Source organism: Hemicordylus capensis, chromosome 10 (assembly GCF_027244095.1).
Source record: "Hemicordylus capensis ecotype Gifberg chromosome 10, rHemCap1.1.pri, whole genome shotgun sequence".
NCBI lineage: Eukaryota > Metazoa > Chordata > Lepidosauria > Squamata > Cordylidae > Hemicordylus > Hemicordylus capensis.
Window position 1 is genome coordinate 10,828,850 of NC_069666.1, and position 12,859 is coordinate 10,841,708.

Below are 12,859 nucleotides of genomic sequence, written 5' to 3' on the forward strand. Positions count from 1 at the left end.
CTAAGTGTCCATTGTGTAATGGGAAATATTTGTGTGATATGGATTTTTTCAATTTGCTCCCAGTAACCACGGTCAGTCAAGTTATGGTCTATTAAGCTATCCCTGCTGTCATGCACATGCCTCAGATTAGCATGCAACCAAATTCTTAAATGGGAACATTATTTTTCCTCTCTCTGCCCATTTCAGAACTGTCCCTTTCAATAGAATATTGTTGGCTTGAAATGTGGGGTGAAGTGGGGGATATACAGAAGATGTGCAGCCTCATTCTAGACATGTTTACTCATAGGACAATCCCACTGAGTCCCACCTGCACAACATAAGGCTGATCTGGCCCACAGAGACTTTTTTGCTGGCCCGCAGATAAGAATATCCTGCAGCAACAGCATCCCAGAAAGGCAGAGGGGGCCACTCTTTGGGTCAGTTTCCTCTTCCCCAAAGGGGCCATCCTCTGTCCTCTTTGAAACTACCTTATAGCACCATCCTATGCATGTTTACTTGGCAATAGTCCCACAGTGTTCCCACCCAGTGAGGCTTACCCCTAGGCAGGGGCGTAGCTATAATTGAGGGAAAGGGTTCAAAGAACACGGGCCCCCAGCTCCTGAGGGCCCTCCAGCTGCACCCCTCCCAATTTTCTTTATTATCTCCCTCACTCTGGGGGGCCGCCAGAGAGAGGAATGAACACGGCCCCCTCTCCCCTAGCTACGCCCTGCCCTAAGCAAGCATGCCTAGGATTGCAGCCTGTAAGCGATTTAGGGAGAGCAGAACAAGTCCACCTTTGTGGTGGACTTGATATCTGCTTGGGACTGGCATGCACTCCAGCAGAGACAGGGCCTATTTCTGGCCACGATCCACTATAGATGAGCCAGCATGGTGTAGTGGTTAGAGTGCTGGATTAGGACTGGGGAGACCCGAGTTCAAATCCCCATTCAGCCATGATACCAGCTGGGTGACTTTGGGCCAGTCACTTCTCTCTCAGCCTAACCTGTTTCACAGGGTTGTTGTGAGGAGAAACTCAAGTATGTAGTACACCGCTCTGGGCTCCTTGGAGGAAGAGCAGGATATAAATGTAATAATAATGAAAATGATAATGATAATATAGTTGAAATCGCGGGCCCCTTGATGAGGGGGAAAGATCCACAAGTAACTAATAACAACTTGCATTAATATTTTTGATATTTAATTTTAATGTAATAAGACAGTCAAAGTTGACCTCAGCCCCCAAGACCAGGGTGGTGGTGGTTCTGGCCCACTGGGGCATTTGAGTTGTGCAGCCCTGCTGTAGCCCTAGACAGCCATGCATAGGGGAGAAGCACAAGCTGGAAATGTTCTGAAAGTTATTACTACATCTGATCAGCAGAACAGACAAGCTGCTAAAAGGAAGGCACAAGCCACACATACATGGTAAACCAACCATCAAAACTGTCAGATACTCCTATCTGTACTATTTTGCCCATGAACAAAACTGACAGTAACTGCTGGTATTATCCCCTCAAAATGTGTTGAAAAGCATGAATTGCACACCTGCGTGCTCCTGAATTAATCATACTCATGGTTTGTAAAACCGCTTTGTGGTGGAAAGGTTAGAGGTTGCAGCAAAACTACAACAGGTGCAATCCACATGGAACCTCCAAAGTGCTGAAGGAGTGGAAATGCTTCACATTCGTGACTCCATGCATGGAATGATATCCCCCACCACCACCGACCTGCCCCTTTCTCAACATATTTCAGCGAAATCCCTGTGGGAAAATGACCCTCTTCTTCTCTGGAAGTCTATACCATCATATTCAGACATTATTGTATTCTGCGGTCTATTTTATTTATTTAAGAAAGAAACTGTCAGTCTGTCCTTCAGAAAGTTTTCTCAGGGCAGCATACAAACTTAATAAAATAAATACAAGGGGAGAATCTAAGGTCACATACAAGAATGCAGCAGAGCAGTGCCATAAAAACCCTAGTTAGCAGATATAAAACCAACGTTCAGCCAAAGGCTTGGACCAAAAAAATTAAGTGTCTTCAGGGCACTTTCCAGGTTGGACACTAAAAAGAGTCACTACGTGTCCGTTAAGTGTGCTTCCGTATTGCCTATGTATCAATATTGCAGTCCCTGCTCTGTCAGCAAGGTGCCATTCATATTTCCAATGCCTTATTTCCAGTTTTATTGCTGTGTTACAGTAGTCCTACAACATTATTAAAAAAGAAGAAGTTGAATTTCCCCATTGTAGAGAGTTTTGCACAAACTAGAAAAGACTGCTCCACCTGCTGATGGCTTTATGCAACATCCTTTATTTACGGTTTCAATATGATTCTGCCAAGCCAAAGTAAACTATGGCTGTATTACTGTATAATCTGGAAAGCGCCCTGCAGGGGATTCAAATACATTATAGTTGGCACCAGATGAATTTCCTTGGGAGAGGCAAGTCAGGGACTGCTGCAACCTGAGAAGTTACTCTCAACAGTCACCACCAGCATTCCCTCTAACCGGGAATTCCAGATGTTGTTGACTACAACTCCTAGCATCCCCAGCTGCTGTGGCCTTTGGCTGGGAATTATGGGAGTTGTAGTCAACAACATCTGGGATTCCCTGTTAGAGGGAAACACTGGTCACCACCCTCTTCAGGTACAATTTCAGACAGAGGGGGGGTTGAAGTAGGACCTCTGAAGATGGCCAACTTGTCTGAGCAGACTCATGTCAAAATCTTCCTGAGCACATGCTGGAAACTTCCAGAGTGATGACACAATTGGTTGCTAAAACGTGTCTTCATTCAAAATGTCTTAACCAAACCTACTTCCCCATAGGAAACAGTAAAAAAGCTCATTATCATGATCATGAAGGGTAGGAGAAGTCTCTTAGCCTAGTTTGGGAGCTGCACGTGCTCCTGTTTTCTGATTGTCTGTGAGTTAAAAACAAAGTTGGAGGTGCTGGCAGTGACTGTGTGTTAAGCAGCAACTGGGCCGGAGGGCTTTTTCGCCTACCTTGTTAAAGATCCAGGTTCAGCTGCTGGGTAGGAGGGAGGGAGGAGATTATTCACCCTGGCCACCCACTCCCTTCTCAGTCCCATTCTAACTCTTTCTCACTTTTCTATGGAAAGAAGAGAGGCAACTGGGCAACTCGCCTCCGTCTCCTCCTCCTCCTCCTCCTCCTCCTCCTCTTTCGGAGCAACAGTTAGACAGGGAAGGAAAAAGGGTGGGCAGGAAGCAGTAAGTGGGCTGAGAACAGGCCAGGCTATCTCCCTCTCACTGTCACAGCACAGCAGCTCAGCCAGGAGAAGGAGGAGCAGCAGAAGCAGCAGTGCAGGCCCGTAGCCAGCTGGTGGCATGGTGTGTATCTGCCCCTGCCACACCAAAAAAATTCTTTCCTCCCCAGCCTCACTGACTGTTTTCACTGAACATGTTATAACCTGCCTCCCCTGACTTCTGTAATCCCCCCAAAAATTTTTTGAGGCTGGTTACAGGCCTGAGAGAGTCTCTTGGAGGGGCAAGTCAGTCAATGTCTCTGCAGCCTCCGATGCAGCCACAGCAGCAGCTGCCACCAGGAGTACCAGTCTCAGTAACAAAGTGAATCTGAGCCACCATTGTCGCCCTCTCCTCCTCTAGCCCAGGAGTAGGCATGTGTGGCTCTTCAGATGTTGCTGAACTACAACTCCCAACATCCCCAGCTGTAAAAGATTGTGGCGAGGGTGATGGGAGGTGCAGTTCAGCAACATCTAGAAAGCCACATATTGCCTCTAACTCATTCACTAGGGGCCATCTAACAAAGCCTCCCTTTCTGCAGCAAGTGTTGTATGTATGAATGAGTGCATACATGCATGCATGCATGAATCTTTATTTAGGTCAACAACCAGAATGAGCATTACAATTTACTACCAATTAATTAACAGCCCCTCAGGAAATTAAATCTAAACACAGGAGAAACAACCCAAAGAATTTAAAGCCGGGGGGCGGGGGCGGGGAGGGAAGCAACCTATAGTTGTGAAGATTAAACAAGGGGGCAGTTTACAAATGTCTTAAGTGCCATTTATCTTAACTCAGGGCATCCTTTTGAGGACTGCCTGCACCTAGGTCCCAAGTCACTGAGGGCTTTATAGGTAAGCAGCAGCCTTTTTAGCTATGCCTAGAAATGGACCAGCAACCAATGAAGAAACATACCAGACAGTCTACTGCAAGCTTCATATTCTCCTGACTGCCTTTAGTTGGTTGTGTGAATCAACTTTACTTATTTTATTTAAAGCCTACCCTGCCAGCTCAGCCCTTAGTGGGAGTCTAAAAAGGTGCTCTTAGCCAAACAGCTGGTTCATATTTCTCAAGCTCTTGTCTAACATGTACACAACTGTGTACAAGGGTCTATAGTTCAAGCCTCTATACCCACCTGTTTTTCAACAGCTACCTTCACTCCCAGGTGGAGATTTTGCTTCTGATTCTGGGAACAAAGAGAGAGGCTTTTCTTTCTCTCCCGGACAAAAGAAAACTGTTTGTTTTGTACCTTCAAGGAGTGTGTGTTTTGAGCCTTTCTTTCTTTTCCCCCCTGGCAGATCCAAAACCAAAAAGACCACAAGAGTACCAAAATCCTTCTGTGCTTGTATGTCGTCATTTTGTTGTAAATACACCAGCGCTGGATGTTGATTTGATAACTTTTCTTGCCCAGACATGGATTCAGGCATGCTGAAATAGGTCCATCCATAGAAAAATAGTTCCTGGTTAGCAGGAAGTTCTGCTGTCCTTTGCTTTGTGACCATTTCACACATTACTAGCCAAAAAGCTGCAGAAAAACAGGTTGCTTACCTGCAACTTATGCGCCTGAACTGAGATAAAGAATTCTTTCAAGGTCCTCCTGTGCAAGCGCAGAAGACCAGGTTTGAGTGACCATTGATCCCTACAGAGATCACATCCTTCACAGGGAGTTCTAACCAGTCTTGCCTCCCTGGTGGACATATGTTTCTCTACGGTATGTAATTTCACCTTAATCACGTTTTGCATTTAGGATTTTTATGTTCACACTTTTTAAAAAAAATTACATGTACAGCTCAGTCCTTACTAACCGAGCAAATAGGGACCTTTCAGAGTGGTGATTATCTTATATTTAGCGGGAGGGAGGATCCCAGTTCAGCCCAGTATGGCATCCCACCCTTTGACAGTTGCTGGTATTCTGTTGTGTTGCTCTTCAGATTGTGAGTGGCTTTTGGGATACTCGTTGTGGATCAGGTTATGTGACCAATGGTGGGGGTGGGGAGGGACTCAAAATACTGAGTTTATGCAACAAAATACCTGATTTTGAACTCAAACCAAAACTCCTGAACTGGCAAAATATGTCCTATTTGGCAGCCCTAGACAAGATGGAGGAATCGAGAGCCTTGTGAGTTTTGGTTCTCCCATTCCCCGCCGCCGCCACCCCACCACCCCTCAAAGCATCTGTTATTAGAAATCCACATTCATAAAGCAATGCATTTTACTCTTGACTCCTGGGAAATTGCTGATGTTAACAGGCAGTTGGCAGAAGGGACTCGGAAGAATGGCCTTGCCTCCATCCAAATAAGAATTAGTTGTTAGTAGACAGAGGCCTCTGCTGGAAGCATGTGGGTATTGCTTTAAAAAAAAAGAAAGTAGGCAACCTGCTAATAAATAAAGTTGGTCTTGAAACTACCTTGATTTTCTTCCCAGTTTGCCATGAACTAACATGCTAGTTAGTTAGTTAGGCAGCTGGCTTGTTTGGGGTCATCCCCCCATCACCACTACCAAGTCTTATATCTATTTCCCAAAGAGTTGGAAATCTTATGATCCTTATGGACACATAACTGGAGCACCTGCTGATGAGGGAGGTACCAGAAGATTGGGGGTAACCCATAAATACAGCAGTTTCACAAAAATCTGAAGGGAAAAATCTCAGCAGTCCAACACTACCCCCCACCCAGCCCACCCCAGCAACTGCTGTAACGAATCTCAATAGAGTGGAATGTTTGCAGACTCAGAGGGCAGTTAACAGACAACCAGGTAGGCACAGCTAGTGGAACTCAGTGGCAAGGAGTGAAGAAGGAGGATTTAAACATGACGAGCGGGGAAGTTCTCAGCTTGAAGAATACTCCCTCAAGACAGTCACTACTCCTTTTGTTTCTGGAGCGGGGGCTCAGAAACAAAACTAAAACTCTTTAATTTTCTCACCATCCATTTCACATGTTTGTGTTTCTGAGGAGGAAAGGGTTTGACACATTTAAGCTATTGGTCAAAATCAATTATATGAGCATGAACAGTCCTGAGGGGGAAGTTGTGCACTGAATCTGTTAACCTGCTGATCATTGTATGCACACACACATGCACACACCATCACACAAGAAACCAACAATATTCACCATTAGATATAACCTATTCCACTTCTGATCCATTTCCCACTTCACAGGAAGGAAGACCCAAGTTAGAGTAGGGACTCCTGTATTTTTTGCTAACTTCTGCATTTCCCCCGCAATGCTCAGCCATAGGCTCAGGTAACACTTGCACACCAGGGATATACTGCAACATTTTGTTGCAGAGCCATACTGAGGAGTCCCAGAGGGTAGTAGAGACACTATGCATACCTTGGCCTGTTTCTCTGTACAGCAAAATAAAGATATCTTTTCCCAAAGCACAGAAACTCATACCTACCCTTGTCCCTTTCCCATAAGCAACACGAGTTCAGGAAGAGATTAGAAGCCACCAACCCACGTTTGATGGGAGCATTCACCTGTCCTATTTCTACAGCTCCTAGATGCTTTTCAGACAGCAAAATTTACCACAAGCCTTTACTGCAAGTTCAGGGCAAAACGGATACTCCAATACAAAAAGAGGATTTTTTTTTTTTAAACCTAGGACATAAATTGGGCTATGGAGGGGGAAACCCGAATCGTGAGTGAAGCACCCTCTGAAATATCGTGCGGAGTTCGAGGTAAATCTGGCCACTATGTGAGCGCACACCCACCCTCCCAAAGTAAAGTCGCAGTAAAGTCGCTGTCTGAAAAAGCTTGTGATCATTAGACGCCTCCTCACTGCTCCTTCTCTGCCTCCCGGGGAGTGAAAATTACAGCACCTAAATTCACAGCAATCTCATCAGTCCAAAAAGAGCTAATGGACTTAAAGGCCTGTTTAACTGGAAATGGTTTTTCCACCCTTTCCCAAGGGTATGCTTACACTTGTTTATTTACTTTAGGCATTTCTCGGTGGTGGTGGACTTGGCAAAGCGGTTTACATTTAAAAATGTAAACTGATGCAAAATAACAGTAAACATAAGCAAAACAACACATAAATAAGGAAACAATGAGAGAAATAATGTACAGAAATGTACATGATTACACACACAAGCAGCAGAAACAAAGACAAGTTTTCAAATGTAAGCTCTTCGTATGTGGCCCTCTTGTCCAGTCAGCGTACCTGCTAGGCTCTTCTGCCTTCTCTCAGCTCCCCTCCGGCTGGGCAAGATGGCTCCTCCGTCGCTCGGGGCTGGCAGTTGTGGGAGGAAGGGGTCCAATTCAGCTGGAACAGCCCTTGCTGGATGATGGCCCCTCACCAGGCTCTTCTGCCTTCTCTCGTCCTCCCCTCACAGCAAGGTCACCGTGGTGTGGCATTTGGGGGATAGAGGGGGGCTCCTCAGCTGGGAGAGCAGGAGCTGATAGTGGGCCCCCTCACTGGGCCGCTCTGCCTCCTCTCTTCTCCCTTCAGGGCAAGGCTTTTCCTCAGCCATCCTGAGGTGGCAGACTTTTTCACCTCCGCTCTCCTCCCCGCAGGGCAAGAGAGTGTGGCAGTTGGTGGTGGCAGTGGAGGGCAGGAGGGGCCACCTCAGCCGCAAGAGTGGGAGCTGTCCTGTGGTGGCATCGTACAAGGCTCTTCTGCTTCCCCTCCGCTCCCCTCAGGGCAAGCTGCTTCCTCAGCCAATTTGGGGTAGCGCTTCTGGGCGGAAGGGAAGGGTGGCCTCGCTGGAACAGCAGGAGCTGGGTGCCATCCTGAGGCGGCAGGCCCACTAGGCTCTTCTGCCTCCCCTCCCCTCAGGGCAAGATGGTACCTCAGTCAGGGTGGCAGTTGGCAGAGGGAGGGGCCACCTTCCTCAAAGGGCCGGACCTGGCATGTGGCCTCTCACCAGGCTCGTCTTAGATTGTGAGCCCTTTGGGGGACAGCGAGCCGATTTATGTACGTGTGTGTGTGTATGCAAGCCACTTAATGGCGCAGCGGGGAAATGACTTGCCTAGCAAGCCAGAGGCTGCCAGTTTGAATCCCCAATGGCATGTTTCCCAGACTATGGGAAGCACCTATATCAGGCAGCAGCGATATAGGAAGGTGCTGAAAGGCATCATCTCATGCTGCGCGGGAGGAGGCAACGGTAAACCCCTCCTGTAGTCTACCAAAGAAAACCTCAGAGCTCTGTGGTCGCCAGGAGTCAACAGTGACCCGACAGCACACTTTAGCTTTACCTTTGTGTATGTGTGTATATCTCTCTATCTCTCTATTTATCTACCTATCTCTATATCTATTTATCTATCTATCTACCTACCTATCTGGAGAGAGAGTGTATAAATATTCTTCATCTTCGTCTTCATCTCCTGCCTTCTCGCCTCGGGGCAAGAGAGTGGTGCCTCAGCCACTCTGGGTTAGCATTTGGGGAGGGGGGCAGCTCATTTGGACTGGGTCATGGCACCTCATGTTACCGGTCCTCAGCCTTTTCTCGGCTTCCTGCAGGGCAGGATTGTTTCTCAGAGTGGCAGTTTGGGGAGGCAGGCGGCCACCTCCGTTGGAACAGTGGGAGCTGGATCATATCCCCCTCGTCACTCTCTTCCTCAGTCTCTTTGAGGTAGCAATTCTTGGAGGGAGGGGCAGCCTCAGCTAGAACTGCAGGTGAGGCCTAGGTTTCTCCTCCAAAACTAACATATTTTTGGGCATGCCACCTGATTCCCCCCCCCCAAAAAAAATCCTCCCCCCTAATCGGAGTTTGCAGAGGCTCTTTGACTATCCACTCAGCAATATATTAATAGATATAATTCTAGTCAACCTACATATTTTATACAGACGCCTTGCAGCAAGCCCACAAAATATATTTTAAAATATCTCTGTCTATCTGTCTGTCTGTCTGAAGCTGCGATAGTGCCATGTACTTTGGGTATCTTTGTTGTGATGGTCCTGTGAACTATCTTCTGCAAAAGTTGGCATTATTCGTTTTTGAAAGACTAGGATTTGTCTGCTTAATTAGATTGTAAGCAAAGAGATAAACAAGTGAGTCACAGGCAACAGCAAAGCATCACAATTTTAGAATATACGTAAAGTGGCCACAAGGCTGCAGAATGTCCAATAACCAGCTGATGCAAAAATGCTGAGTTTCTTGATCATGTGCTTGTTCACTAATGAATTTTATTATTGGACACAATCCAGTAATCCTGCTCATGTTGAAGGGAACTGCCATAGGATACATGTACCCTTTCCTTCCTTGGCTGGCTGTGATAATGCACACTAGGTCTGATTGGTTAATCTACCCAGAGGCCGCATTCCAGAAGCCGCGGCCATGAAGGAGGGAGATGGCTGATGAAATTCAGAGTTCTGAGTAATTCACAGGAGGCTGTGCCCCATGGGCCACCCACTAATGATGGCCCTGACCTATGCCTCACCAATAATGCCTGCAGCACAGGAGCTGCATTACTTTGGGGCACCCCTGAAAAACAAATTCAAATGACAATTGTATGTGCATTTACATGAGTAAGCCCCGTGTGTAACCTGAGCAAATAGAAAAGGACTGAACAGTTGCAACTACAGTACTACTACTACACATATGTATAGACCACTTTTCAACAAAAGTTTCCAAAGCGGTTTACATTTAAAAAATAAAGAAAGCAGTAAGTAAGTAAGTTGGTTCCTTCTCCCAGAAGGACTCAAAATGTAAAAACAGACATAAGGTAGATACTATCAAGAAGTACTGGAGGGATGCTGTGCTGGGGCTGGATAGGGCCAGTTGCTCTCCCCCTGCTAAGTATAAGAGAGTCACCACTTTTAAAAAGTGCCTCTTTGCTCAGTTAGCAGGGGTCTACCATACCCACCTTAAGTGATGCGGAGGGGAAATGCTTGACTAAGGAGCAGAAGGTTGCTGGTTCAAATAGCTGCTGGTACTATATTGGGCAGCAGCAATATAGGAAGGTGCTGAAAGGCATCATCTCACACTGCGTGGGAGGAGGCAATGGTCAACCCCTCCTGTATTCTACCAAAGAAAACCACTGGGCTCTGTGGGCGCCAGGAGTCCACATCGACTCAGTGGCACACTTTACCTTACCTTACCATACCTATACCCACCCACCTAAAGCAGAAAAATGTGGGTCGCTTAACTCCTTCCTACCCCCTGATATTTTATAGGCTCACTGATGCAAAAAGAAGAAGAAGTTACCTTATATTTCTTATAATCCCCTCTCCTCTCTCCAGTCTAGAATGTAATTAACAGCTATTTCAGAGGGCATTTTGATGGATGCACCACTGGGCATGTGACAGAAATCCAGTATTTATTAAGAAAACCATATTGGGGATGGAGTCATAAATCTATCCCAGATTGTATGGATCCTTCCTGTCAACTCTCACTGCATTTGTCATACAACACATATCTGTGGCTTCTGGTGACATGTTTTCTTTCTTTTCAAGTACCTGGGGCATGGCTAGGAAAATCCACAGTGGTGTGGTCGCAGATTCAGAAGTGCAAGTGCTCTCTGTGACAGCTCCCATAGCCACACCCATTCTGACATCCACCCCCTCTAGCTGCACCCACCCAACAGCCACACCCCCATGGCCATACACCCCACTTAGATGGATGTAATAATTTGGTAATTCTGTTACAAGGAGTCAAGGATATGCAATCCTGTACCCACTTACTTGGGAGTAAGCCCCATTGAATTCAGTGAGACTTACTTCTGAGGAGACATGCATAGGCTTGTTCTGTAATTTAAGTGCTATTATTTCAATGGGTCTACCCTAAACACAGAGATCAGAGAATGGGACTGCTGTTTTATACTAATTATTGGGTTAAACAAATGGCAGGTGTAGCTTTAAATAACAAATCTGTGTTTTGAGAAACAGAGTCCTGCTGACACCCTGGAGGGGGAAAAAAGTACAGGGACTGTGACCCTGCCCGCTCCTGCAGCACCTTACCACTGAAAATCCTATTTGTGCGGGTTCCCAATTTGGGCCCACCAGTCTCATGCAGCAACTGCCGTGCATGATGTTCAGGCTCAGTAGTAATATTTGCTGGGGTGTGCCAAAAGTAGAATCCTGTGTTTAGTGAATATCAGGCAGTCAGTGGCCCTCCTCCTCCCTGAATCTGCCTAATCTAAACCAGTGGTCATCACCACATCCTGTGGCAGTGAGTTCTCCAAGTTAACTGTATGTTACGTGAAGAAGGACTTGCTTTTGTATGCCCTGATTCTGTGCCAGTCAGTTTTGTCTGGATGATTGAGTTCCTCTTATGAGAGAGAGGGCAAAAATTATCTTTATCACCTCTCAAGGCCAGCATCACTGAGCAGCAGGTGAAGACCCAGGGCCCTCAGAGGGGATCACGGCTGATCTGTGAGTCCACCTCTGTGCCTACAGCTTTTGTGTGGTGGTGGCAGCAGGGAACGCTTTCAGGGCCCATACAAGTAGGAGGGGTCTAATGGTGGGCATTTTGCAGAGACCCCTCCCCAAACCTGTCCTGTAGCTGACTCTTTTTTATTACTGTCTACTATGTGCTCTACGTAGGGCTGCCTTTGTATATAGTTCGGAAACTTCAGTTAGTACAAGATGTGGCAGCCAGATTGGAATCCGGGGTATGCCGGTGTCTGATGTGGAGGTGTCCAGCAACTCCTCTTGTGTGGTTAAGTTGGATCACTTCCAGTTTGTGACTCCTGAGGATGTGGACAAGCTGACTGGAATGGTGTGACCCACCACCTGTTCTCTTGACCCTTGCCTGACATGGCTTATACTATCTGGCAGTGGGGTTGTTGTAGAAGGCCTAGTAGAGATGATAAATGCATCTCTGAGGTAAGGCAGGATGCCTCCTTGTCTTAAGGAGGCAATTATTAGACCACTTTTGAAGAAGCCTGCCTTGGATCCCTCAGAGTTGAGCAACTATAGGCCTGTTTCCAACCTTCCATGGCTGGGCAAGGTAACTGAGAGGGTGGTGGCCTCCCAGCTCCAGACAGTCTTGGAGGAAACTGATTATCTAGACTAATTTCAAACTGGCTTTTTGGTGGGCTATGAAGTAGAGACTGCCTTGTTCGGCCTGATGGATGGTCTCCAATTGGGAATTGACAGAGAAAGTGTGACTCTGTTGGTCCTTTTGGACCTCTCGGCAGTTTTTTATACTATAGACCATAGTATTCTTCTGGAGCATATGAGGGGGTTGAGAGTGAGAAGCACTGCTTTACAGTGGTTCTGCTTCTACCTCTTGGGCACATTCCAGATGGTGTCCCTTGGAGACTGTTGTTCTTCCAAATCTGAACTTTTGTATGGTGTCCCTCAGGGCTCCGTATTGTCTCCGAAGTTGTTTAACATCTACATGAAACGGATGGGAGAGATCATCAGGAGATTTGGTGCAGGGTGCTATCAGTATGCTGATGACACTCAAATCTGCTTCTCCATGTTAACATAATCGGGAGGGGGCATAACCTCTCTAAATGCCTGTCTGGAGGAGGTAATGGGCTGGATGAGGGATAACAAACTGAGACTGAATCCAAATAAGACAGAGGTACTCATTGTGCAGGGTCAAAACTCTGGAGATTAGATTGATCTGCCTGTTCTGGATGGGGTCACACTTCCCTGGAAGGAACAGGTACGCAGTCTGGGGGTGCTTCTATATCCAAGCCTCTCCCTGATCTTCCAGGTTGAGGCAGTGGCCAGAAGT

At 46.7% G+C, this 12,859-nt stretch overlaps 1 protein-coding gene across 1 annotated transcript in view; it reads right to left on the reverse strand.

Annotated features, from left to right (window-relative positions):
• The window catches only part of SH3GL3 (SH3 domain containing GRB2 like 3, endophilin A3), a 196,410-nt gene extending 188,321 nt beyond the window's left edge, over window positions 1–8,089 (reverse strand). Inside the window, exon 1 of the mRNA XM_053271896.1 lies at window positions 7,393–8,089. The gene's annotated coding sequence lies outside the window, so the exon portion shown is untranslated. The remainder of the gene's footprint in view (window positions 1–7,392) is intronic.
• Window positions 8,090–12,859: the final 4,770 nt, after the last annotated feature.